Source organism: Protopterus annectens, chromosome 4.part0 (genome assembly GCF_019279795.1).
Source record: "Protopterus annectens isolate FY-2018-M chromosome 4.part0, PAN1.0, whole genome shotgun sequence".
Classification (NCBI taxonomy): Eukaryota; Metazoa; Chordata; order Ceratodontiformes; family Protopteridae; genus Protopterus; species Protopterus annectens.
In genome coordinates, this window is record NC_056733.1 from 597,535,892 (window position 1) to 597,563,681 (window position 27,790).

The following is a 27,790-nucleotide window of genomic DNA, read 5'->3' on the forward strand; positions in this document are numbered from 1 at the left end:
CAGCCCTTGATGCCTGCTTCAATGGATTCGCAGGCCTCTACCGAGACCCATTTGGAGTCTGGTATGCCACGAGACTCTTCTTCGACTATAGAACCTGCGGATGTCTCTACCTTGGATGGGTCCAGAGCAACTGTGCAGGCACCGGCTTCTGATGCAGTTCTTCACTCAACCGATGTTCGACTCAAACCGGCGGCTTCTTTTTTTAACCAAAACTACCGAGTTTCTTAGGCCCAGAGTCCGCACTACGCCTAGAAAACCAGCGACCAAAGCGCATGCACCTGCACCCATGCCACAAAAACAAATACTTAGAATGGCAGAAGACCTTATTACGCTGATTAGGGGAAGTCAGCCTTCCCCTGCAAATAGAAAAAGAGACCAGTCCCCTGCATCTTCTGCTGACCAGGAGTCTGATGACTGTGAGATTTCTGATTATGAAGACATGCCCTTATGTGCTTATGAGGATTCAGATGCAGAGGAATCTATTCCCTCTGCATCCCCTCCAGATGATTTTTCTTGTGGTGAAACCTTGCATACCTTAAGAGAGCATTTCCACTGGGAATGCCAAGACTATCCTCAGTCCAAAAAGTGACTCGGAGAATTCCTAGAGTTGCCTCAGCACAGGCCTTTAGCAATACCCCCTGTCCTGGATGTTATTGATGATGTTTTTATGGAATCCAGTCTTACTTCTGACACTTTACCTCCTGCCCCTAGGAAACCAGGGGCCTGAAGTTATCAAGGCTACTACAGCCAAGAACCCCACCCCTTCGGACAGGGATTCCAGAGCTTTGGACAGATGGGGTAAGAAGGTATATACCTCTGTAGCTCTTGCTATTAGGGCACTGAATTGTCATTTTCACTTGCTGAAGTACCAGCAGCATATTATGGAACTTACTAAACAAAAAGTGGCAACCTTTACAGATGTGCAGAAAATAAAGATTTGCAGGAGCTTATGCACTCTGCAAGCCAAGTCAGTAAGCATACTTTGCATTGTGGCTTTGACACCCTAGAAGTATCTTGCCAAGCAGCAGTCACTGGATCTGTGTTGAGAAGACATGCTTAGCTCAAGGAGCAGACCTTGCAAGACCATGTAAAATCAAAGTTACTAGACGCTCCTTTGAACAAGGACAGTTTGTTTGGCACCAAAGCAGAAGAGGCTCTTTAAAAGATGGAAGAAAAAGCTAAGTCTATGCAGAATGTTAAAGAATTCGTACAGGTGCAACCCCCTAGATTCAGTAGACATTGCCCTTTCAAACACTGGTCCTTTCCAGACCCCTCCAGGCCTTCTCAAACCAGACCCAGGTGAAACAGGCCACCCAGACTATAGTCTCTGGGTATGCAGAGATCTAAGCAATGGAGTGCCCCACCCCTAAAGCAGGGAGTGCAAGCCACCTCCTTACAGAAAAAAACTCACAATGACTTCTTTACTCCACTCCCCAGCCCTGCCCAATTGCTTGTGCTCCTAGGAGGAAAGCTTGCCCTTCATGCAAAAAATTGGATGTCCGTCACACAAGACCGGTGGGTCCTCAACATTGTATCCCAGGGGTATACATTTTATTTTCCATTCACTGCCAACCCCAAGCGGGTTTCCAGACCTTCCTCCAAACCAGTGAGCAGAGGCTCAAAGCCAAAAAGCTTCCCTGCTCAATATCAGAGCTATTCAGCTGGTTCCAGTAGAACAGAGGGCTCAAGGATTCTACTCCAGACTCTTCCTTGTACCAAGGAAAGAGGCCTGTTGGCACCCAATCCTGGATCTTTCAATTCTCAACACCTTCCTGGTGGTACCAAAATTCAAAATGCTTACCCTGCAACAGCTTCTGCCTATGCTAGCGAAGGATGCCTGGTTAGTCACCCTAGACTTAAAAGACACCTATCTGCACATCCCCATAAGGGAGTCATGCAAGAAGTATCTACGTTTCAGGATAGGATATATGCATTATCAGTTCTCTGCACTTCCCTTTGGCTTATCTAATGTGCCCAGAGTTTTCACAAAATGCCTGGCCATACTGCAGGCAGAGAAATATCCAAATGTTCCCGTACTTGGACAACTGCCTGATTCAGGCGGACAGTCAGGAATTGCTGTTGCAGTACCTGACATTTGTGAAACACCTTCTCACGTCCTTGGGGTACACCATCAGTGAAAAGAAATCATAACTGGTACCCAGTCAAAAGATTGTATTCTTGAGAGCAAGCTTGGACACAACATCCCAGATGGCATTCCTCAGTTCAGAAAAACAAGTCTGTCTGACAGCCTGCTTCAAACAAATGGCCACCAGAACCCAGCTATCCACAAGAAAAATACTGCAGGCCCTAGGGTTCATGGCCTCATGTATACTGCTAATTCCGTATGCAAGACTGCATATGAGGAAACTTCAGTGGTACTTAAAAAGTCTTTGGTGCCAATATTCCCAGGACCTGGAAACAGTCATTCCTATCATTTCCCATCTAAGGACAGAGTTACTTTGGTGGGCAGAAGCATGCTACCACAACAAGGGACTGCTGTTTTCTCAACCCCACGCCACCCAGACCCTAACCAGAGACGCATCAGACTGTGCCTGGGGAGCACACATGGACGGCAAATGCATTCAGGATCATTGGAGCCCAAGTCAAATTCATCTGCACATCAACCAAAAAGAGATGCTAGCTGTGCAGAATGCCCTGACAGCTTTTAGATCCCCACTCTTTCCAGGACAGCTGCTAATAAAAACAGACAACACCACAGTTATGTGGTACATCAAGAAGCAGGGGGGGACCCACTCCTACCCACTCTGCAGGTTAGCCATGGCCCTGTGGCATACGGCCGTGGACATGCAAGTCCACCTGCAAGCTCAATTCATGCCAGGCAAACAAAACTCACTGGCAGATGATTTGAACAGAAATCTCCTAGACCCACACGAGTGGCAATTGGAGCCCAGCATCTTCAACCTTCTGATTCAGAAATGGGGGACCCCAGAGGTGGATCTCTTTGCTTCCCCCTACAATCACCAGCTCAGTAAATTCTGCACCAGGAATCCTCACAGCAGGGCCCGGAAAGTGGATGCCCTATCTTTTCAGTGGATAAATCTCTTAATCTATGCCTTTCCCCCTCTGCCTCTTCTCTCAAGAGTATGACTCAAGATAAGACAGGACAGACCAAGGACAATTCTGATTGCCCCAGACTGGCCATGCCAGCACTGATACCCACTCCTGCACACACCCTGTCACCGGTGCTACCCTGGCACCTACACCAGAACCCAACCCTGCTCTCTCAGCAGGAGGGACAGATTTTGCATCTGCAACTGCAAACCCTAAATCTTGTAGCCTGGCTTATTCCTTGAATTCTCCTCCAGCAGCCGTCAGCAAGCAGGTGCTGAGCGTCATTCTTGAAGCCAGAAGATCCAGTACAAGAAAATCCTATGCTAAGTGGAAAAGGTTCTGCTCCTGGTTTCTATCTAAAGGAGAGGGCACAACTCTGCCATCCCTGCCTCTAATCCTGGACTACTTAGCAGATCTACTCCACAAAGGCCCGTCTTTCTCCTCCATTAAGATCCATGCCTTAGCCATTTCGGCTCATTACAACACTGAGCCACCTCTCTTCTCGCACACTCTTATCAAACAGTTCCTGAGAGGGGCAAACAACTTAAGGCCACCAAGGAGAGCACCCACCCCTGCTTGGGACCTTAACTTTGTACTGGAAAAGTTCACGCTTCCCCACTTTGAACCTGCTGCATCAGCAGACTTAAAATTCCTCTCTTGGAAAACAGCCTTGCTTCTGGCCATCACTTCAACTAGAAGAGTGTCTGAGCTACAAGCACTGATGGCTGTGGAACCCTTCATTATTTTCTATGCCTGCAGAGCTTCCCTCAGGACTAACCCTTCCTTCATGCCTAAAGTGGTGTTCAGTGTGGCTCTCAACCAATCCATCCATTTGCCAACTTTCTTCCCTAAACCTCAAAATAAAGGGGAAGGGATCATGTACTCCTTGGATGTACACAGACAGCTCAGATTCTACCTTGATAGGACTAAGCCCTTCAGAAAATCTGACCAGTTACTAGTCAGCTTTGCAACAGGGGCAGAGGGCAAGGCCATTTCAAAACAAACAATTTTCAAATGGATAGCACACTGCATCCATTTCTGCTACAAGCACCATGGGAAACCAACCCCTCAGGGGGTCAGAACACATTCCATTAGGGCAACATCTACCAATACAGCATTTCACAGGGGAGTCCCTACCAGGGACATCCTGGAAGCTGCTGCCTGGAGTTCAGTACACACCTTCACCAAGCATTACCACCTGCCTATATTTTCCAAATCCAGGGCAGGTTTTGCAACAGCAGTCCTACAAAGCATACTAGCCAGCCCTAACTCTTCTTGACTGCCACCTTTGGGAATCCACCCAAGTGTAATGTCTGCAACAGTGAAACACGAAGAACATAGTACAGTTGTGTACACTTACTAGAAATGTAGATGTTTGAGTGTATTCACTGTTGCAGTCCTAGTTTCCCCTCACTTCAGCCCCCTGGTTTTTCTCTCTCTCTCTCCTCTGTGGCTGTTACTCACCCCTTTCAGGGGTATTGGTATTGGTATTTACTTTTTACTGGTGGTGTTTTCCCCACCATAACTTAGCTCCCTATTTGGGGTGCTCCTGACATATGGGGCAAGAAAAACTGATGTAATGGCGTCGGCTGCCTGTTTTTATACCCCTGATGACCTGACGTCAGTCCTGGAGCGACAGCATCTGGCACAGAAATACTAAGTCTCTTGTATTCAGGCCAATTGAGGGCTACCTGCAGGCTGATAACCCAAGTGTGATGACTGCCAACAGTGAATGCACTCAAACATCTATATTTATGGTAAGTGTACACAACTCTACTTTTTTAGCGTCATTCCCAGGTCTCTGGAGAGTAGCAAGTTTGCAACTTGTTGCTACTGGCAATATTGTTTTATCAAATTCTAATTTCTGTAGCATGAGATTTTAGCAGTTGATGATCCTTTAGTTTAAAGGCTTCTTCTAGTAGCTGATAAAACATGTAAGTAATGCTCAGCAGTATGGAATGAAGGGTCATGTTTTGTCTTTGCATGCTCCATACTGCCAACCTTGTATTTTGCAAACTATAGTGTATAGATTCATTATATTCACTACTTTATAATAATGGGGTGAATACTGCTCATAACAGATTTCATATAGTGGGTAATATGCTTTAAGAAACAGTGATGTGACTAAGTACAGTAAAAGAACTTAAGAAAACAATTAACATTTAACCTGCCTGATAGTGTGGTGGTTGGATTTTGGCCAGTGACATTAGTGTCACAGATATAGGCAGAGATTGGAATATTTACAGTCTGTTAGCCAGGATAAGGATGCAAGCTTCAAACTTGGACCATGCATTGCAGATGTCAGTGTATGTGCCTGTTTATACAGTTAAACTTTCCTAAAGTTCATCACAACTTGACACCACACCCATAACGCTCAACTGTACAGATTTTCATAGGATGTCCAGATTTATGCCTCATATTTTGGTCTGTTTCTCATAAAGTTATGGTTTTCTGGCAAATCATCGAGGGTTAAAGTCAGAAAATAATGACAGATGTTTGAGTTTCAGACTTTATACCCTTGAGAAAATTCATGTTAATGTACTAGTTATTCTGTCAACTTTCTACATTTGTAAGAGCAAAATTTAAAAAAAAATGTCACTATTTTGGGGCTTTTGTCCCCCCATTATTTATGGCTTTGTCCAGATTTTTGCTCTAAGAGGTTGAGAGGTATAACCCCACCAGGCTTCCTCTAGCCATTTCGCCCTCTAGTTAATTTCATAGTTATCATGACAGTTGACTTCCTTAGAGTATTCACTCTGCGGTGGACCATGTTGGGGGTAGGGGGGTTAGCCAGTAGCAGATAGGAAGGGTTATGGCCCTTAAGGAGCTTTGAGTGGAAACCTAGCTTAGTGAAAACTATATGTATGTCAACCATATATATATATATATATATATATATATATATATATATATATATATATATATATATATGATGTGTATGTATGTATGTATGTATATATATATATATATATATATATATATATATATATATATATATATATATATATATATGCATGCATGGTTTAAGTCCTGTCCACCAATTAAGCATTATTAACTAGCCCATTGTTTGGCCTTGAGCAGGTTACATGACTTCCTGCTGTTATATTGTTTTTTTCATGGTTGGGATTATGGTTTCAATGGCTACTTTCAGGTATTTTCCAGGTTTTGGCTTAAAAAATGCAATGCCATAAATATTCCATCATACCCGAGTTCCTTACATTGAGTTTCTGGTATTTTATGTCATAAGGTAATGAAATGAAATGATCAGCAGTTTTTGTGGATCTGATTAGGAATGTGAGTGTGCAATGGTGACCTGGGTAGCGACAGAGCTGTCTACGCAGCTGAACTGCTTTTATGCTAGTTAAAATTTCAATTGTTTTTGTTGTAACGACTTTTGCAGCTACTTTGTATTTTGTTAACATTGAGTAGGTTGCAGCACCCAGTACACAGTTTAGGAGTCATAAACATGCATGGGATACTTACTAAAAGTTCATCTTAATCTCGCATAAATTAAAATATGCATGCATAAGCACTTGTACATGTACTGTGTATTATGAAGAATCCCAGCATCCTTTGCTTGGGGACAGATTGGGTTGGTGACAAACTTTTTTTCTCAGCATTACTGCATGTGTAAGTGTTTTATATATGTTTATTCTCAGAATTCATTTTCAGAGGGGCCAAGCTTTTCTGGAGTGAAAGATTGGTGATATGGTTATGTATTTATGGTAACTAGCAACATATGTGAAATTTCATTCCTTCGTCTTTGTTGTTGAGTTCTTTTTCTGCTGGTTTATTCAGCAGATGTTGAACAGAACTGTTGCCTCTGTGGAAAATAAGAACCTAAAGTTAGCTGAAAAATCATCCTGCTTTTGATAAAAGGATGTTTAAACTAACCTGGTTATGTTTACCTAGGCAGATGGCACAAATTAATCTCACCTGGTTATGTTTACCTAGGCAGATGGCACATGGCAATCTGTTCCTCTTACTGACTGTTGTATGTAATTTATGCAGTAAAGCAGCACTGTCACTCTGTCTGAAGCAGTATTATCCTAATAAACACACAACAGCAAGCAGTGTTTGCCCCCTGAGAAATCAGCAGTGCTGTACGCTTCTTTCTTTGGCCAGCTTTGTGTGGACTGTGGTGGTGTTATGATTCATCAGCTAGTCTGCAAGCAGCTGTGTTGTTCCAGTAAATTGCAAAATCACTACAGGAATGTTGTGGTAAATGATGGCTGTACTCTGTAAATAGTTACGAAGCAGTTCTACTGGAAAAAGATTGGGCTACTGACGGCTTGAATTAACACTTTTGAGAAGAAATGGAAACTCTGATTTTTGAACATTTTGACTTTTCTTTGTTTGTGTGCCTGGGGTCAGAACTGAAACTATTATCGCATTAAAACAACAAGTGGAGTGATCTGTATGTCTCTGGATTGTTACGCTGTTGAAAGCAAAACAAGCCGTGGCCTATAGAACCTCAAACTGCAGCTTCTTGTTTGGTAATGTTGACATACTTATGGACGACTTGTTTGTAGTTTTTTTACATTTATATAGAAGAACGCTTCATCTTTGCAGTTTGTCTTGAAGGAAAAGCTTCTTTATAGGACTACTGGACAAGATCTTGTTTTGCACAAGTTTTTCTACAGGAAAAAAAGAATCGTATGTCACTGAGCCTACTGAAAGTTACAGCAAATTAGGAGGGCAAATTGTGTTGTGCCTTCTTAATTGATTCAGTCATTTTATGAGTTCCGTCTCTGTGAGGAGGGGCAGTAATTTGGTTGAGGCTGTAGCTGTGGTTCTTTTATTACTTGGAGGTCTGAACATAGGAGCTTTACAAATACCAGATTCGTCTCTTGCGGGCCAGAGTTGAACACTGAGAACAGAACAGACAGAAACTGCTGAGAGTAAATATAACAAGGAACTCTATTGGCAGTGGATTACCGTCCTGATTTAGTTTAGTTACATATCGACTAACTCAAGTTTAATTACTAAAGGATGTCTAGAATGTTTTCAACTTTACTCAGACATTTTGCAAAGTGTGCTTAACCTAGCGTGTGAAGTTTTACCGTACAGAAGTCAGAACTGCACCTGTTTGTTAAAAAAATCAGTTCATGAGGTACGGATCTCAAACTTGCATGGCATTCTGCAGCTTTGTTTCTCCTTTACATTTTCTGAACCGTTGTTATTGCCCTTGAATTTGGTTGTTTCTTTTCCAAATTTCAACTAAATAATATATTATTAATATAGTGTTAGTATTAGGATTAGATGAACAGGAGCATGTGCTTTGATGTGCGATGGGTTTGGGTAAACAGTAACATGTGGTGTATGTGATTTGGATAGCTATTATGGCACAACTAGGCTGTTGTGATTCACAAGTCAAGTGGACCAGAAGTCTGGGCTTGCAGAAGCCTGTTCATAATCCAACATTTGTTAATGTAGTTATAAAATGGCTTGATTTTTTTTGTTATGAATTCATTTAAGGGGTATTATTTTTAGGAATGAATTAAACATATTTTGGCACCCCACTTAAGACAGTCAGATTGCTTGTTTTATTTTAAGCCTTTTACATAGTAAATATTAGCCAATGTGTTTTACACCAAAAGCCTGAGATCATTTCCTTGTTTTTCATAGTGAAATATTTACGTAATGTTTGTAGACACAGTGTGGGACTGGTTTTTTTTGTTTGTTTTCACATTGGCGTGTGCTCTGTGTTTAACTCCACTGTGTCACCATCTTTGTGACATCACTGCTTGTAAGGATTAGCCACGCAGTATCTGCCCAGTCAGTGACTGGTGACGTTAGAAGGTCACTGGTTAGAGAGCAGAAGCTTGTTCTGACCTACTGTATACACTTGCAACACTATCCCATAAAAAACGTCATAATGAGGAAAAGAAAAACTACTTCTAAATTAAAAAGCTAAAAAAAGACATCTTAAAATCTGCAAAACCTCAAACCTCTGTGTAGGTTTTGTTTCTAGGACATGTTTAAAACACATGCCTTCCAGACTGTTTGCAAGTGTGACTAACCAAGCTTGCTAAGACTAAAATATGTTCACTGGTATTTTTCTGTTTGAAGTAGCAGCTCTGTATTTGTCTGAAGCTTGTGCATAATACATGTGCATTAAGTTGTTTTGTTGGCAAGCATTTTTTTTTCTTTTAAAGTAGAAACTGTGACATTAACCTTTATTGCACTACCTGAGCAATTATTCCAACTGTCCAAGATGTCTGTGCTTTCTCTTTCCTCGTGTCCTGCTGCTTCCAACTGCAATTTCTTTGATAACATTTCTCCTGTAGGGGAGAGAATGTAATTCTGTTTTCAGTGGCCAACCACAATTGTTTCATAGTTTAGTACTAGGCTATCTGCCCTGGGGCATTTGCAAGCCTAGCCCTAGAGATGTGGCTTTCGCCACCCCATGTAGTGGTACTAAGGTGTATAGGTTAAATTTAGAATACTGTGCCTTTGTCTAGTAGTGACACATTGAAGACCCCCTTACTTATTAAAATTAGTTTACTGTGCCTCTGTTAAGTAGCGACACAGGGGTGACCCCCGGGGTAAACCTACAATCTCCCATCCACTCGTCAAGATTTCTCTTGAAGAGAGTCAGTGAAGGGCTCTGCCTAACATGGACTGGGATTTTGTTCCAGAGTATGGGAAGCCTCTGAGTTATGAATCTGTCCCTCCAGCGTGTTCTATTCATGTTTGTACTGAGGTTTAAATCTTTGGCTCTCGTGGTTCTTATGGATTTTGATTTTTTGAGGTGAAGCATGTCCATCAATTCCTGGTTGGACATGGCCTTGTACATAAAGCACAGATCACCTCTGAGCAGGCGGTATGCTACTGAATAGAGCTGGAGTTTCTTTAGCCTGGTAGCATATGACATATGTTGGAGACCCTTGATCCTCTTGGTGAGGTACTTCTGGGGTCTCTCCAGCTGTTGTAAGTGCCGGGTGAGGTACATACCAAATGGGGCATTGTACTCAATCATGGGCCTGATAAGGGAGGAGTACAGGGGCACAATGACCTCCTTTGATCTGGATGTGAACCCCTTCATGATAAGGTGGGCAAGGTAGAAAGTCTTTCTAACCACTTTGGCAACGTGGGTGTCAAATGAGAGGTCACTATCAACTTGGGTCCCCAGGTCTCTGGTTACTTTTTCGGTACTCAGTGGGTTACTGTCTATGTGATAATTTGTGGGTATTTTGTTTTTCCCAAAGGAGATGACTATACATTTCTTGGCATTCAGTTTAAGGCCGTGATTCCGGCACCAGTTGTCCGTTTCGGTGAGGCCTTTCTGTAGGATGTATGTGTCAGCTGGTGTATTGATTATGGCGCCTAGTTTGCAGTCATCTGCGAACTTTGTCAGCCACAACCCTCCCATGTTTGCTTTCACATCTGAGAAGTAAGTGCCGAACAAGAGGGGTCCCAGGACAGAGCCCTGTGGGACACCACTTGTGACTGGCTTTGAGTCTGACATGGCTCCCGCAATCTTGACTTTATGGGTTCTGTTCTTTAGCCAGTTTGCAACCCATCTTGTGACATATGGATTTACATTTAAGCTGTTTAGCTTATCTATGATCCCCGAGTGGGGTATTGTGTCGAAGGCTTTAGCCAAGTCCAGGTAGCCTGTATGGACTGCCTTGCCCTCATCAATGGCTCTAGTGACTGTTTCAAAAAAGTCAACCAGGTTCAAAAGGCAGGATCTGCCCTTTACAAAGCCAAACTGGGTGGGATCAAGTGTCTGTAGGTCCCCAATGTCGTCGTTTATGAGTTCCATAATAATTCTTTCCATAGCTTTGCAAACCAGGCTGGTCAAGCTTATGGGGCGGTAGTTCCTAGGGTTTGTAGTGGAGCCTCCCTTGTGGAGTGGGACCACTGTTGCTGTACACCAGTGTTCAGGTACATATCCTGTAGTAAGGCTAAGGTTAAATAACATTTTTATATGCGGGGTTAGCTCCTCTTGGAGTTCACGTATCACGCAGCCGGGGATACCATCAGGTCCCATAAATGCTGTATTTTTTGCTTTGCTGAGGGGGGTTCTCACCTGGACATCAGAGATGACAGGGAGGTTACATTCAGCTGGGATGAGTATTTCTTCTTTTGGAGGTGAGGGAGGGGAGAAATTTGCACTGAACCTGTCTGCCAAGAATGTTGACAATATCTGTGGGTTCGTTAAATTTTTTGTCGTTGTGTACTAACTCTGAGCATATCTGAGTGTTTCCGCCCAGGTTTCTAACATAACTAAAGAATGCCTTGTGGTTATCTTTAGTGTCCTTGGCGATTTTTCTCTCAAAGTTGGCCTTGGATATTTTTATGAGAGAACGTAGCTTTCTACTAGTGCTGATCAGAGATGCCTTCCCTTTATGGGATTTTGCTCTGTCTTGCAGTAGCTTCCTTCTTTTGTTATACAATTTGTTTATGGCTGGGGTCCACCAGACAGGATGCTTTCCTTTGGTGGAGAGGGTCTTGGTTTTATTTGGGATTGCACGATCCATGCATTCTTGGAGATGTCCGTAGAAAGCATTTGTGTAGGATTCAGCATTGTGGGATGTGGTTTCCATTGGCCCTGTGGGCTTAAATGATACCATCTCAGTCTTGAGAAGTGTAAAGTCGGCTTTTGAGAAGTTTCTCATTGTAGTCTTTTGTGCTGGGGGTGGAGGTGGTAAATGTATATCCAGGGTGATTAGTTTGTGGTCAGATCTCACCAGTGAGGGCAATACTTCTGGTGTGGAGCATTTTGTCCACATGTTTGTGATGATCAGGTCTAGTATGTTATCCCCCCTTGTGGGAGAGGTGACTAGCTGTTCCATTGCATTTGAGTTTATGAATTCTAGGAACCTTAGGGCTAGGGTGTTTGCACTAGAATAGTGCACCCAGTCTATGTTAGGGTAGTTGAAGTCTCCCAATATGATGGTATTTGGTGAGACATTCATATCTTCCAATGTCTTCAGGAAGGCTGAGTGGGGTTCTTGAGATTGGGAGGGTGGTCTGTAACATGCAACCAGTTGTATAGCAGTTTTGCCTACGGTTAGCTGCACCTGGATGGTCTCCGATGCTTCATGAGTTGCCACTAGCCTAGAGGTGTGGGTATCCTTGATGAATATGGACACTCCCCCTCCCTTTGTGGTTCGGCCCGGGTTTTGGGGCCGAAAAGCATGATATGAGGTAAAGCCTGGTAGCGCTGGGGTGCTCTCAGGAGCCTTGAACCAGGTCTCGGTTACAGCGCAGACATCGATGTTCTCCATACTGAGGAGTGCTTCGAGAGCCTGCATCTTGAGATTTAGACTTCTGGCGTTGAGCAGCATTACCCTTAATTTTTTCCATTTTGTTTTCTAAGGAGGTGGGTTCGTCTTTTGAGCCTTGCCTAAAAAAGGCACTATGGGGGTGGCAAGAGCCTTAGCCAATATCCGGAAGCCCAGTGGTGACAGGTGCAAGCCGTCCCTTGCGAAGCAGCGTGGCTTGTCCAGCATGTCATCCCAAGCAGACAGACATTGGATCCCCCTAGAATGACACCAGTAATTGAGCCAATTATTAAAGCTGATCATCTTGTCTTTGTATTATGGCATCATTCTTGGTGAGGACAGGATGCTGCTCAGGGTCAGGGTCATACCAGCCTGGGCTACATAATCAGAGAGCTCCTCTGTCTCTTTTCATGTAGTCCAAGGAGGTACGTCTCAGGTCATTCACGCCGGCATGGACAATGACGGAGTCATATTTGTACGTGCTTTTGAGTGACCTGAGTGCGTGTGTTATATGGCGGATCCTAGCCCCCGATAGGCAGCTTACCATTACCCTCCCCTTGCTCAGCCTGGTAAGTGGGACATCAGTGTGTCTGACTATAGAGTCACCTATCACTAGTGTATCAGGCATAGTGTTTGGCCTTAAGGGCTGTGATTTATTGACACAGCGATTTATTAAAGTATGTGTTGCATGTGTTATGTTTTGAGGTGTGGTGTTATGTTTTGAGGTGTGGTGTCAGAATTAAGTTATCTCTGACCTCCTCACTACCTCAGTATGCCCCCTGTTTAATGGAGTGGAGCTCTGATCTCAATGGACGAATTTTAGTTTCAGCTTGAAAGTACATGAAGTATTAAAAAGTATACAAGGTCTTACACTGAAATAAAGATAGTTGAGTTAAATGAACCAGCTTTTCCAAAACAGCAGTTGTTTTCAGGGCAGTAGACAGTGCAGGAATGCTTTGTAACATGTAGCCTTTCCTTTTACCAAAGTTAAGGTTACATACTAATGGACTTTGTCAGCAGCTCTGTCACGATGTACAGAGGCTGTTGGGGATAACAGTTGATATTGTGGCTTAATGCAGATTCAAAACCGAAGAAAATGTGCTTGGAAAAAACTGAAAGACACCCTGGTAGAGGAAGCTTAGCCCTGGCATGTTAGTGCTGTAAGGAAATGACTGTTTGGATTCCGCAGTCTTAAGTCCTGAGTAACCTTGAAACATTCTGACTTGGAAAAGGTAGTGTTCAGTCCCATACTCATTATGGAAAGCAGGTGTTAATGCTGTTTTATTTTATATATTTTTAATAAAATATGTTACAACCAGTGTTACAGCAGCAACAGCAGATACTGTTTTGCTACATGCATCAAGGCTCCGTATTGCATGCAACAGTTGCATAGCATGTGTGTAACTGGAATTGATACTGCTTTGATTTCATATGATCTGAAACTGGAAAGGGGCAAAACTGCTTTGATAGAAGTAGTCCAGTTATGGTTGGGCTTGGACATCTTCTTGATTGTCAGGAAACTGATGGACTTTCTGCAGAGATAGTTGGCCCAGCTCATTTAACAATAGTACATGATGTCATGCAGGCAAGCCTGCAGATCTGTACCTCTTCTGTTTGAACAGTGGGATTGTCAGATGGTTTGCATATGTATGCCATTTGGGGTGGAGGCATAGGAAGCAGGAAGGAACAACATAAGTAATTTAGCAAGAACAGAAAGATAAACTCATGTTATCAGAAGCAAAATACATTTCTTAATCCATTAAAGGTTATGCTTCACAGTGTTTTTTTATTGCAGCTGTGCATGTGCAGACATATAATTTAAAGTGCTCCCAGTTGTCTATATGCTGTTAGTTACTCCTTGCACGTGTCAAATGAAATGGGCATAATGAGTGCAGTATAACTTTTAGGGGGAAATATTAACACTATTCATCTGGTTTCTCAGGAAGCTTTTAGCACCACTGTTGATGAGGGTATTGTCGACTTGGGCCTAAATGCAATGTCACATCTCTGGATAAGCTGGCCAGGAGAAGCAGCAGCAGCAGCTTCATCAGTTGAGGTGGTAGGGCAGTCAGCTGTGCTGTTTGCTCCCTTCTGGTTTGGACTAGAAAACAGAATGCCAGTTCTACATTGTCAACTGATGCACCACGGATGCCAGATGTTCTTCGTGTTTCACTGTTGCAGTCATTGCATTTGGGTAATCTGCTGGCAGGGGTATAAAACATGCAGCCGACATCTTTACATCAGTCTTTCTTGCCGTGCGGTGTCCGAAGCAGAAGCAGTTCGCAAGTGCCGGTCGGCCGACTCCTGAAATTTTCATTTTCGAGTTTCAGAACCAAAGTCTTCAACTAAAAGCTAAGTACCCCATTGGGGAAACTTTTTCTTGCTTCTTACCAATGTCAGTAAAAGTTAATAATTGCATTACTTGTGGGAAGCAAATACCTCATAAGGATTTTCATTTGTACTGTATTCCTTGCCTAGGCCCTGACCACAACGTACCTTGCTGTCGGTTTTGTGCTAAATTTAATCAACGCACTATTAAACATTGGTATATTTTTGCTTCTAAATATTTTGGCTCACGATTTAATTATCCAGAAATGTCGGTTAGCAATCCAACTAGCGGAATACCTAAAAAACGCAAAGAAAAAGACAGAGACAGACTGTCGAGGTCCAAAACTGACGACGAAGCTTCTCCTAAGCCAGTCGCCAGTTTGCCGGTACTCAGTGAGGCGCTTTCGCAGCCCCAGATACCCGCTACTTCTGATTCGCAGGCCTCTACTGAGACCCATTTGGAGTCCGGTATGCCACGAGATGCTTCAATTATGGAACCCACAGACGTCTCTACCTTAGATGGGTCCGGAGGTGCTGTGTAGGCACTGGCTTCTGAGGGTGTTTTCATCCCTACAGATTTGTATATTAGACCAACGCCATCTTCAAAACTAAGGCCAAAATCTAAATCTATGTCTAAAAAACAGATGCCTGGGCCACATGTGCAGGCTCCTATGCCTGGGAAACAAATGATCAAAATGGCTGAAGATTTAATTACTCTGATCAGGTGTAGCCACCCCCCTCCTTCTAAGAGGCCTAGGCAAGACATTGATTATGAATCTTTTGAACAGGATTCTATTTCTTCTGACTCTTCTAATGAACAGGATTTGTCTGTACGTACTTATGAGGACTTTGATGCAGAAGATTCCATTCCTTCTGCTTCTCCCCCTGAGGATTTTTCTTTTGGGGAAACTTTACATACCTTAAGGGAACATTTCCACTGGGAAAGTCAGGATTTCTCTGAATCTAAAGAGAGACTTAGGGATTTTCTTCTTCTTCCTCGGCATAGGCCTTTGGCTATACCTCCTGTTCTAGACATTGTTGATGATGTTTTTTCAGAATGGCTCCTGATTCCCTGCCTCTGGCTCCTTGTAAGCCAGACAGATACTACAGGGTTCCTGACTCCCACAAATTCCTTTTCAAAAATCCTACCCCTTCTGATAGAGATTCCAGGGCGCTGGATAGATGGGGTAAGAATGTTTACACTTCGGCAACCTTGGCAATCAGGGCTTTAAACTGTCAATTTCATATGCTTAAATATCAACAGCATATCATGGGACTGCTTAAACAGAAACTGATGTTAATTTTTGACTGTGTGGAAAATAAAGATTTACAGGATTTATTGCATTCAGCTGAACAAGTTGGAAAACATACTTTGCAATGTGGTTTTGTTTCTTTGGAGGCCTCTTGCAGGGCTGCTGTAACTGGGTCTGTGCTAAGAAGGCATGCTTGGCTCAAAGAGCAAACTCTGCCTGACCATGTTAAAGCAAAATTGTGGGATGCTCCTTTACAACAGGACCGTCTCTTTGGTAATGAGGCTGAAGAAGTTTTAAAAAAGATGGAAGATGAAGCTAAATCTATGCAAACTGTGAAAGATTTCTTACAAGTGCAACCTCCAAGATTTAGTAGGCACTGGCCTACTAAGAACTGGTCCTTTCCAGTTCCTTCGAGAGCCACTCAAGTCAAACCCAGACATTCCAAAGGCTCCAGGTTTCAGTCACAAGGGACTTTTAGAACAAAACAATGGGGTGCCTCCACTTCCAAATCTGGAAACAACAAGGCACCTCCCTATGGTAAACAGTCTCAATGACTTCCCAATACACTCATCAAGCACTTACCTTTTAGCCGCCCCTTTAGGGGGAAAACTGATAACCCAGGGCAAATGGGTTTTAAATATAGTATCCCAGGGATACAGATTTCATTTCCACACGTTGCCAATCCCAAACGGATGGCCAGACCTGCCCCCAAATCAGTGGGCAGAGGCCCGGAAACAAGTTCTGTCCCTCATGAACATGGGGGCTATACAACCAGTACCAGAAGAGGAAAAGGGACAAGGTTTCTATTCAAGACTTTTCCTGGTACCCAGAAAAGACAAATCATGGCGTCCAATACTGGATTTATCTACTGTAAACACATTTCTGGACATTCCAAAATTCAAGATGCTGACTCTTCAACAGTCCTATGCTAGGCAAAGATGCCTGGTTGGTAACTCTAGACTTATAAAGGCTTACCTGCATATCCCAATCAGGGAATCATGCAGAAGATACCTCTGCTTCAAAGCAGGCTGTTTGCATTACCAGTTCTCTGCACTGCCCTTTGGCTTATCTACTGTGCCCAGGGTCTTCACAAAGTGCCTGGCTCCAGTAATTGTATTTTGCAGGCAAAGAAATATTCAGATATATCCATACCTGGACGATTGTCTAATTCAGGCAGAAAACAATGACATTCTTCTACAGCATCTGACGTTTGTAAAAAGGGTTCTAGCTTGTCTAGGATACACCATAAACGAAAATAAATCACTACTGGTACCATCTCAGGAAATTACATTAATGGGTGCAAGCTTGAATACAACTGCACAGGTGGCTTACCTTACGCCAGAAAAGCAAATTCAATTGGTGACTTACTTCAAACAGGTGGCCACAAAAACCCTGCTGTCTGTAAGGCAAATTCTGTAAGCCTTGGGGTTCATGGCCTCCTGCATTCTTCTAATTCCATATGCAAGACTGCATATGAGGAAACTTCAGTGGTACTTAAAAAGTTTATGGAGTCAACATTGTCACAGCCTGGAAACAATGATTCCTATCATACCTTGCCTGCAACTAGAGTTCCTATGGTGGGCAGAGGCCTGCCACCAAAACAAGGGATTGCCATTCACTCCACTCCCTGCCGCCCAAACCCTAACTATAGACGCATCAGACTATGCTTGGGGGGCTCATCTGGCAGGGAAGTGCATTCAGGGCAAATGGAGCCCAAATCAAATGCACCTTCATATCAATCAGAAAGAGATGCTAGCTGTACAGAATGCACTGACAGCCTTCAAGGACTCCCTTCATCCAGGGCAATTAATGATAAAGACAGACAATACCACAGTTATGTGGTACATAAACAAGCAGGGGGGTACACATTCCTACCCCCTTTGCAGACTAGCCATGGCATTGTGGAACACGGCCTTGAGCTATCAAGTACAACTACAAGCTGAATTCCTGCTCGGAAAGCTGAATACTCTGGCAGACAAACTGACCAGAAGTCTCATGGACCCACACGAATGGAAACTGGAACCACGGATTTTCAGCATGTTGACACGCAAATGGGTGAGTCCAGACATAGATCTTTTTGCCTCACCCCAGAACTATCAGTTAGACAAATTCTGCACAAGAACTCATCACAAAAAAGCTTGGAAAGTGGAAGCTCTATCATTCAGCTGGAAAAACCTGTCAGTCTATGCTTTTCCCTCTCTACCTCTGCTCTCCAAAATTCTACTAAAAGTCAGACAGGACAAACCAAAAATTATTCTGATTGCTCCAGACTGACCTCGCCAACACTGGTACCCTCTCCTGCGCAATGTGTCAAACTTTCATCCGTGGCACCTGCCTCAAACACCTTACTTTACTGTCTCAGCAGAACAACCAAATTCTGCACACTCAGCTCCAAACTTTGAATCTTGCAGCGTGGTTAATCACCTAAATTCACCCTTAGCATCCCTCAGCAAACCTGTGATGGATGTCATTTTGGAGGCGAAGGCCTAGTACTAGAAAATCTTATGCTGACAAATGAAAAAGATTCTGTGCCTGGAACCAGTCACAAGGAATAAGCACAGCAGTGCCCAATATTCCTCAGATTTTACAATACTTAACTGAGATGCTTCACAAGGGCCTGTCCTTTTCTTCCATAAAAATCCATGCCTCTGCCATTTCAGCTCATTACAACACAGAACCTCCCATCTTCTCTCATCCTCTGCTAAAGCAGTATCTCAGAGGGGCCAAAAACTTAAGACCTCCCAGGAGAGCTCCAACCCCTGCCTGGGACCTCTATTTTGTATTGGAAAAAACTCACTTTCTCTCCTTTCGAGCCAGCTGCTACTGTAGACTTAAAATTTCTCTCCTGGAAAACAGCTTTCCTTTTAGCAGTCACTTCAGCTAGAAGGATTTCTGAATTACAGGCTCTTATGGCAGTGGAGCCTTTCATTATTTTTCATGCAGACAGGGTGTCTCTCAGGACCAATCCATCTTTCATGCCTAAGGTGGTGTCCAGTGTAGCTCTTAATCAGACCATTCATTTGCTAACTTTCTTTCCCAATCCACAGAACAAGGGGGAATGGATTATGCATTCATTGGATGTACACAGACAACTTAGATTTTACTTAAACAGGACAAAATCTCTAAGAAAATCTGAAAAACTACTGGTGGCATTTGCTGCAGGGGCAGAGGGAAAGGCTAATTCAAATCAGACTATTTCCAAATGGATAAGCCATTGTATTCATTTCTGCTATATGCACCATGGTAAAACTATCCCCCAAGGGATCAGATCTCATTCCACCAGGGCTGCATCTACATCTACAGCCTTTCTCAGAGGTGTCCCTACCAGAGACATTCTAGAAGCTGCTACCTGGAGCTCAGTTCATACGTTCACCAAACATTGCCATTTACCTTTCTTCTCTAAATCCAGAGCTGGCTTTGCCACTGATGTCCTGCAGGGCCTTATAGCTGGTCCTAATGCTGTATAAATCCATCCTCCCAACCATAGCTTTGGGAATCTACCCAGATGTAATGACTGCAACAGTGAAACACGAAGAACATAGTTCAGTTGTGTACATTTACCATAAATGTAGATGTTCGAGTATATTCACTGTTGCAGTTCTGGTTATTCACCCTCCAGCCCCCTGTTTTTCTCTTACTATACCTCTACTTTCTCTTACTATGCTTAAAAGCCTTTTTGGTGTATTTGCCTTTGTTTGGAGGTATATATTTTTTGTGTTTTAAATTTTATATATATACATATATATATATATATATATATATATATATATATATATATATATATATATATATATATATATATATGTATATATATATATACATATATATATATATATATATATATATATATTAAATATATATATATATATAATTTATTTTGCTCCCCATTTGAGGGGCACCTGACATCTGGGGCAAGAAAAACTGATGTAATGGCATCAGCTGCATGTTTTATACCCCTGACGTCCTGACATCATGGAAGAAGGGACAGCAACCGACGCAGGACCCAAGACTTTGTTAATCAGGCCGACTGAGGGCAACCTGCCAGCAGATAACCCAAATGTAATGACTGCAACAGTGAATACAATCGAACATCTACATTTATGGTAAGTGTACACAACTGTACTTTTGTTCAGCGATGGAGACTGTGTGTGTCTGACTGCTTGACTGCTTATGTGTATGGGAGAATAATGGCTGCTGGTGTCAGCCACCACATTATTGCTATCATTAATGCATTTGTGAATGAGGAGTGTGCAGGTAAAGGCAAGTGGTATCTGCCACCGTGTCTATGTATGTAGTAATGTATTCATGACTGAAGTTTTTATGTGGGAGGATAGCAGGTGATGTCAGCTACCACATCACTGCATACTGCAGCTCCTTCAGGAATTCAGTGGTGATTTACAGGGACAGGAGTACATTCAAGGTTGGGTGGATAGCAGCTGGTATCAACCACCACATCATAAAGACAGGAAAATATTCCGGAGTTGTGCATGCATGGTCGAGGTTATAGAGGATGTCAGTTGCCACAACATTGCAGGCCATGTTCTGTTCAGGAGTTGAAAGTGTATATAGGAGTATGGCAGGTGGTATTAGATGTCGCTTTGTTGCAGGTCATATTGTGTTCAGGAATTATGTGCAGGTGGGACAGTGGCAATGATGTTCTTCATGTTTCACTGTTGCAGTCATCACACTTGGGTTATTTGCCTGCAGGTAGCCCTCAGTCAGCCCGAATACCAGAGTCTTGGGATTTCTGCATTGGATGTTGTTGTCTCTTCCATGATGTCAGGTCGTCAGGGGTATAAAACATGCAGCCGACACCATTACATCAGTCTTTCTTGCCGAGAAGGAGCCCGAAGCAGAAGCAGTTCGCAAGTGCCAGTCGGCCGCTACCTGAAATTTTAGTTTTTTCGGGTTTCAGACCTGAAGTCTTCTAAAGCTAAGTACCCCACTGGGCATTCTTTTTTCTTTCTCTAACCGATGTCAGAAAAAATTAACAATTGTCTTGCCTGTGGAAAGCAAATACCTCACAGAGATTTTCATTCTTATTGCATCACCTGTTTAGGCCCAGACCACGATGTCCCTAGCTGTCAGTTTTGTGCCTTGTTTAACGCCCAAACCATTCGTCAATGGGTTATTTTTGTAGCTAAATTCTTTTGCTCTCGTTCTCCCTATTCCAAATGGCTTCGGTAAGCCATCCGACTACAGATCTTCCGAAAAAGCGCAAAGACAAAGTCAGAGACAAACCGCATAGGTCAAAAACTGCCGATGACACTTCCGTTAAGCTTGTCGCCAGTCCACTGGTACTCAAAAACTGCCGATGACACTTCCGTTAAGCTTGTCGCCAGACCGCCGGTACTCAGTGAGGTGCCTTTGCAGCCCCTGATGCTCACTTCTACAGATTTGCAGGCCTCTGCTGAGACCCATTCGGAGTCCGGTATGCCGCAAGATGCTTCTTCGACTATGGAACCTGCGGATGTCTCTACCTAGGATGGATGTCTCTACCTAGGATGGGTCCGGAGCCGCTGTGCAGGCACTGGCTTCTGAGGGTGTATTCCAACCTACCGATATTCATATTAAACCGACAACTTCATTTCCTACTAAAACTAATGAGTTTCTCATGCCCAGAGTTCGCACTATGCCTAGAAAACCGATGTCCAAAGTGCATACTCATCCTCCCATGCTACAAAAACAAATGCTTAGAATGACTGAAGGACCTTATTGCTCTAATTAGGGGAAGCCAGCCTTCCCCTGCCAAAAGACAACTGAATTTACTTCTGATTCTACAGACCAGGAGTCTGATGACATTGACCCTTCTGATTACCAGGACATACCCTTATCTACCTATGAGGATTCAGATGCAGAGGAATCCATTCCCTCTGCCTTCCCTCCAGAGGATTTCTCTTTTATTGAAACCTTGCATACCTTAAGAGAGCATTTCCGCTGAGAATGCCAGGATTGTCCTCTGTCCAAAAAGAGACTCAGGGAATTTTTAGATTTGCCTCAGCACAGGCCTCTAGCTGTACTCCCTGTCCTGGATATTGTAGATGATGTCTTCTTGGAGTCCAGTCTTACTCCTGACATCTTACCACCAGCTCCTAGAAAACCTGACAGGTACTACAGAGTACCTGATTCTCACAAATTTCTCTTTAAGAATCCTACTGCGGATCCAGAGACCATTTCCCAGGGGCCTAAAGGCATTAAGGCTACTACAGACAAAAACCCTACCCCTTCAGACAGGGATTCTAGAGCTTTAGACAGATGGGGTAAGAAGATATATACCTCTGCAACTCTTGCCATCGGGGCTTTGAATTGCCAGTTTCACATGTTTAAGTACAAGCAACATATTATGGAACTAATTAAACACAAAATGGTGTTACTTCCAGATTGTGCAGACAATAAAGATTTACAAGCGTTGATACATTCTGCAAACCAAGTTAGTAAACATACTTTGCAATGTGGGTTTGATGCCTTAGAAGCATCTTGCAGGGCTGCTGTCACACTGTCTGTACTGAGAAGACATGCTTGGCTAAAAGAACAAGTCTTGCCTGACTATGTCAAAGCAAAATTACTAGATGTTCCATTAAATCAGGAGCATTTGTTTGGCACAAAAGCTGAAGAAGTTCTTAAAAAGATGGAAGAAAAAGCTAAACCTATGCAAACAGTCAAAGATTTCTCACAGGTGCAACCACTTAGATTCAGTAGGCATTGGCCTTCAAAAAACTGGTCCTTTCCAGTCCCTGTCAGGCCTTCTCAGTCCAAACCCAGGGGAAACAGACCACCAAGACTACAGTCTCAGGGTATGCAGAGATCTAAACAATGGAGTGTTTCCACCTCAAAGCCAGGGAGTGGTAAGCCACCCCCTTATTGAAAAAGTTCACAATGACTTTCCAATTGTCCTTCCCAGCCATGCCCAAGTACTTGCGCCCCTAGGAGGAAAACTCGCCCTTCATGCAAAAAAATGGATGTCCATTACTCAGGACCGATCAGTTCTAAACATTGTATCCCAGGGATACAGATTCTACTTCCACACACTTCCATCACCAAACGGGGTGCCAGTCCTTCCTGCAAACCAGTGGGCAGAGGCTCAAAAGCAAGTACTTTCCCTTCTCCATATCAGGGCTATTCAACCTGTTCCAGTAGAACAAAGTGGACAGATTTTGTACTCCAGACTGTTCCTGGTGCCCAGAAAAGAGAGCTGTTGGCGCCCAATCCTGGATCTATCAATCCTCAACACCTTTCTGGTGGTCCCAAAATTCAAAATGCTTACACTGCAACAACTTCTTCCTATGCTAGCCAAGGATGCCTGGTTGGTCACCCTAGACTTAAAAGAAGCTTATCTGCAGGAAATATCTACGTTTCAGGACAGGCTGTATGCACTATCAGTTCTCTGCACTTCCCTTTGGCTGATCTACCGCACCCATAGTATTCACAAAATGCCTGGCTCCAGCCATTGCATACTGCAGGCAGAGAAATATTCAAATCTACCCATACTTGGACGATTGCCTGATTCAGGTGGACAGTCAGGAATTGCTGCTTCAGCACCTGGTATTTGTCAAAAGACTTCTAAATTCACTGGGGTACACCATCAATGAAAAGAAATCTCAACTGGTGCCCAGCCAACAAATTGTATTCCTGGGAGTAAGCTTGAACAGAACTTCCCAGATGGCATTCCTCACTCCAGAAAAGCAGGCCCATTTGACAAACTATTTCAAACTAATGGCCAACAAAACCCAGCTTTCTGCAAGGAAAATACTGCATGCCCTAGGGTTCATGGCCTCATACATTCTGCTAATTCCATATGCAAGACTGCATATGAGGAAACTTCAGTGGTACTTAAAAAGTCTCTGGTGACAACATTCTCGGGACCTGGAAACAGTGATTCCTATCATACCTTGTCTAAGGGCAGAGTTCCTTTGGTGGGCAGAAGCATGCAGCCACAACAAGGGATTTCCTTTCACTCAACCCCTCGCCACCCAAACCCTGACAACAGATGCATCAGACTATGCATGGGGGGGCTCACATGGCAGGCAAATGCATTCAAGGCAAATGGAGCCAAGAACAAATTCCCCTGCATATCAATCAAAAAGAGGTGGTAGCTGTACAGAATGCTCTGACAGTCTTCAAATACCTTATCCTTCCAGGACAGCTCTTGATAAAGACAGACAACACCACAGTTATGTGGTACATAAACGAGCAGGGCCTGACTCATTCTTACCAACTCTGCAGGTTAGCCATGGCTCTGTGGAACACAGCCTTGAGCATCCAAGTGCACCTACAAGCTCAATTCCTACCAGGCAAGCATAATTCACTGGCGGGCAACTTGAGCAGAAATCTACTGGACCCTCACGAATGGAAACTGGAGCCCAACTCATTCAAACTTCTAACCCAGAGGTGGGGAACTCCCGAGGGGGACCTTTTTGCCTCCCCCCAAAACCAGCAATTGAACAAATTTTGCACCAGGAACCCTCACAGCACAGCCTGGAAGGTGGACGCCCTATTCTTTACATAGGAAAACCTCTCAATTTATGCCTTTCCTCCTCTGCCCCTCCTGTCAAAAGCACTACTCAAGATCAAACAGAACAGGCCAAGGGCAATCCTTATTGCACCAGACGGGCCACACCAGCACTGGTACCCACTCCTATGCAGTCTGACAGCAGTGCCACCCTGGCACCTACATCAGGCACCTTCCCTGGTGTCTCAGCAGGAGGGACAGATTTTGCATCCACAGCTGCAAATCCTAAACCTTGCAGCCTGGCTTATCCCATGAATACACCACCAGCATCCCTCAGCAAACAGGTGCTGGACGTCATCCTTGATGCCAGAAAGCTTAGTACTAGGAAATCCTTTGCTGAAAAGTGGAAAATGTATTGTTCTTGGAGTCAGTCTCAAGAAAAGGAAACAGCTGTGCCCTACTTACCTCAAATCTTTGATTACCTAGCAGAGCTGCTCCACAGAGGCCTATCCTTCTCATCCATTAAGATTCATGCCTCTGCCATCTCAGCTGATTATAATACTGAGCCTCCTCTCTTTTCTCTCCCTCTCATCAAGCAGTTCTTGAGAGGAGCTAACAGTTTAAGCCCCCCTAGGAGAGCTCCCACCCCGGCCTGGGACCTTAACTTTGTACTGGAAAAGCTCACACTTCCCCCTTTTGAACCTGCTGCTTCAGCAGAGTTAAAATTCCTCTCTTGGAAAACAGCCTTACTTCTAGCTATTACTTCAGCAAGAAGTGTGTCTGAGTTACAGGCTCTAATGGCGATGGAGCCCTTCATTATTTTCCATGCCGCCAGAGTTTCCCTCAGGACTAACCCTTCCTTTATGCCCAAGGTGGTATCCAGTGTGGCTTTAAACCAATCCATCCATTTGCCAACCTTTTTCCCTAATCCTCAGAATGGAGGGGAAAGGATCCTGCACTCCTTGGACGTGCACAGACAGCTCAGGTTCTACCTTGACAGGACTAAGCCTTTCAGAAAGTCTGACCAGCTGCTACTTAGCTTTGCTACAGGGGCAGAGGGCAAGGCCATTTTGAAGCAAACCATTTCCAAATGGATAGCACACTGCGTCCATTTCTGCTACAAGCACCATAGAAAACCTAGCCCTCTAGGGATCAAAACTCATTCCACTAGAGCTACTTCAACCCCTATAGCACTTTTCAGGGGGGGGGGTCCCCACCAGGGACATCTAGGAAGCTGCAACTTGGAGTTCAGTACACACCTTCACCAAGTATTACCACTTAATTTTTTTTAAATCCAGAGCTGGATTTGCTACAGCAGTCTTACAAGGTGTGCTAGCCAGCCCCAACACTTCTTGACTGCCTCCACACTTCCTCAGCTTTGGGAATCAACCCAAGTTTGATGACTGCAACAGTGAAACACGAAGAACATAGTACAGTTGTGTACATTTAGCATAAATGTAGATGTTCAAGTGTATTCACTGTTGCAGTCCTGGTTTCCCCTCCCTCCAGCCCCCTGGTTTTCTCTATCCTTTTTACCTATCCTCTTTATGGCCATCTTTTATGGCAGGGGTATTTACTTTTTACTGGAGGTGTTCCACACCATGCAATAGCTTCCTATTTTGGGGGCTCCTGACATCTAGGGCAAGAAAAAGTGATGTAATGGTGTCGGCTGCATGTTTTATACCCCTGACGACCTGACGTCATGGAAGAGGCGACAGCATCCGATGCAGAAATCCCAAGACTCTGGTATTCGGGCCGACTGAGGGCTACCTGCAGGCAGATAACCCAAGTTTGATGACTGCAATAGTGAATACACTCGAACATCTACATTTATGGTAAGTGTACACAACTGTACTTTACAAATGTCATAAGCTTTGTTGGTGACTGGAAATAGAGGTACAGGTGACACCAGAGTACAAGTCATGGGTGTAGCTGTCATGTGCGGGTAGTGTCGAAGTCATTCTTGTAGTAGTCTGAGTGCGGGACTTGAAGCTGTTATTAGCTGTCACATGGGTGATTGCATTAAATGGTACAGCACAAGCAGTGTTTGTTGCATGAGCTGTCTGTATGTAGTGCTGCATTTGGAAATGCATTTGGAGAAGGAGGATGGTTGCTGCTATGTGAATACCTGAATTTAATGGAGGAACCATGAACTGAAAATTAATCGGATACTGTGTTGCTTGACAGTTGACTGTATGTAACATATGTAACAGTGCAATGAAAAAATGAATAATGCAAGTGGCAGGACGACAGCTGCTAGAATTAGCAGAAAGTTGCAAGTGCCATTTGCCATATGAGTGACTGTCACTAATTAGATCTGTGAAGAGTGGTGTGTGTGTGTGTGTGTGTGTGTGTGTGTGTGTGTGTGTGTGTGTGTGTGTGTGTGTGTGTGTGTGTGTGTGTGTGTGTGATTGTGTGTGTGTGTGTGTGTTTATACGTGCATCTGTCCCCATGTCATGGATGGCAGCTGGTCCCATGTACCTCTTGCACTTCCAAAGGTAAACACATTTTTGCAGATAGAGTTCATACAGCTGCTGCAAGGATAAATGCAGTTAAGAATGTAGTTAAAAAAAACGTGTATAAAATTGACCATGACATCTGGATGCAGAAGTCCTGCAGATGACTTCAGGTAAAGCTCTGTTGTAATATCCTTTTATTAGGTGAATGACAGTTGGTGCCCTACATGCTAGATTAAGTTCATTGCTGTTTTCCTGATAGTCCGTTTTGTGACCAAGGAGTGATTTGGAATATTGGATTTATTAGAGGATTATAACTTCAAGCTCACTTTTCTTGGTTTCTAGAGCAAATCCATTCTGCTTTGCAGATTGGGTTATTCTTGTCATAAGTTCAGCAGAAGCAATTGTAATAATGCAGGATACTCCCTGTATTCACACGTCATTGCTAGCAGCTGGAATACCATCTCACTCCACCTAAGAACAGTCTGCAACCTGAAAGAGTTTAAATGCCGACTGAAGCATCACCTGCTAGATAAATGGCTCTGCACCTGCACTACCCCCTGATTAAACTGGTACTAATATAACTGTATGAATCTGTGCGTTAACTGTCTGCTGCACAAAACTTAATGTACTATTATTTATTTATTTATTTATTTATTGACATTTGTTAACTGGGTTTGTCCAGCTGGGCTTGTGGCCCATTTTCAGTGGAGACCCGAGGAGAAAAGCTCCAGTAGTACATTTTAAACAAGTACAATTTTAAACAATATTGATATAATAGCAGTTATAGCAAAAAGATTCACAAATGTTGGGTTACATGTATAAAGTTAAAGTTGCATTAAAAAGAAGGTAAGTAACAATTTTACATTGATGTAGTTCAATAGGTCAACAATAAAAATATTTTGTTTGTATAAAATTATGCAAATGCATAGTAGACATTGGCAAGAGAGGTGTAATGAGGTGCTAAGTATGGTCCTTTTGAGGGTACATAAAGGG

At 43.4% G+C, this 27,790-nt stretch overlaps 1 protein-coding gene across 8 annotated transcripts in view; it reads left to right on the forward strand.

The window, feature by feature from the left end:
• The window catches only part of NCOR2 (nuclear receptor corepressor 2), a 3,277,114-nt gene that overhangs the window by 2,165,687 nt on the left and 1,083,637 nt on the right, over positions 1-27,790 (forward strand). The window contains exon 1 of one of the 8 annotated variants that reach the window (XM_044068537.1): positions 7,263-7,568. The exons of the other annotated variants lie outside the window; for them this stretch is intronic. The gene's annotated coding sequence lies outside the window, so the exon portion shown is untranslated. Of the gene's footprint in view, positions 1-7,262; positions 7,569-27,790 lie in introns of those variants that run through there. 8 annotated transcript variants of the gene reach the window in all.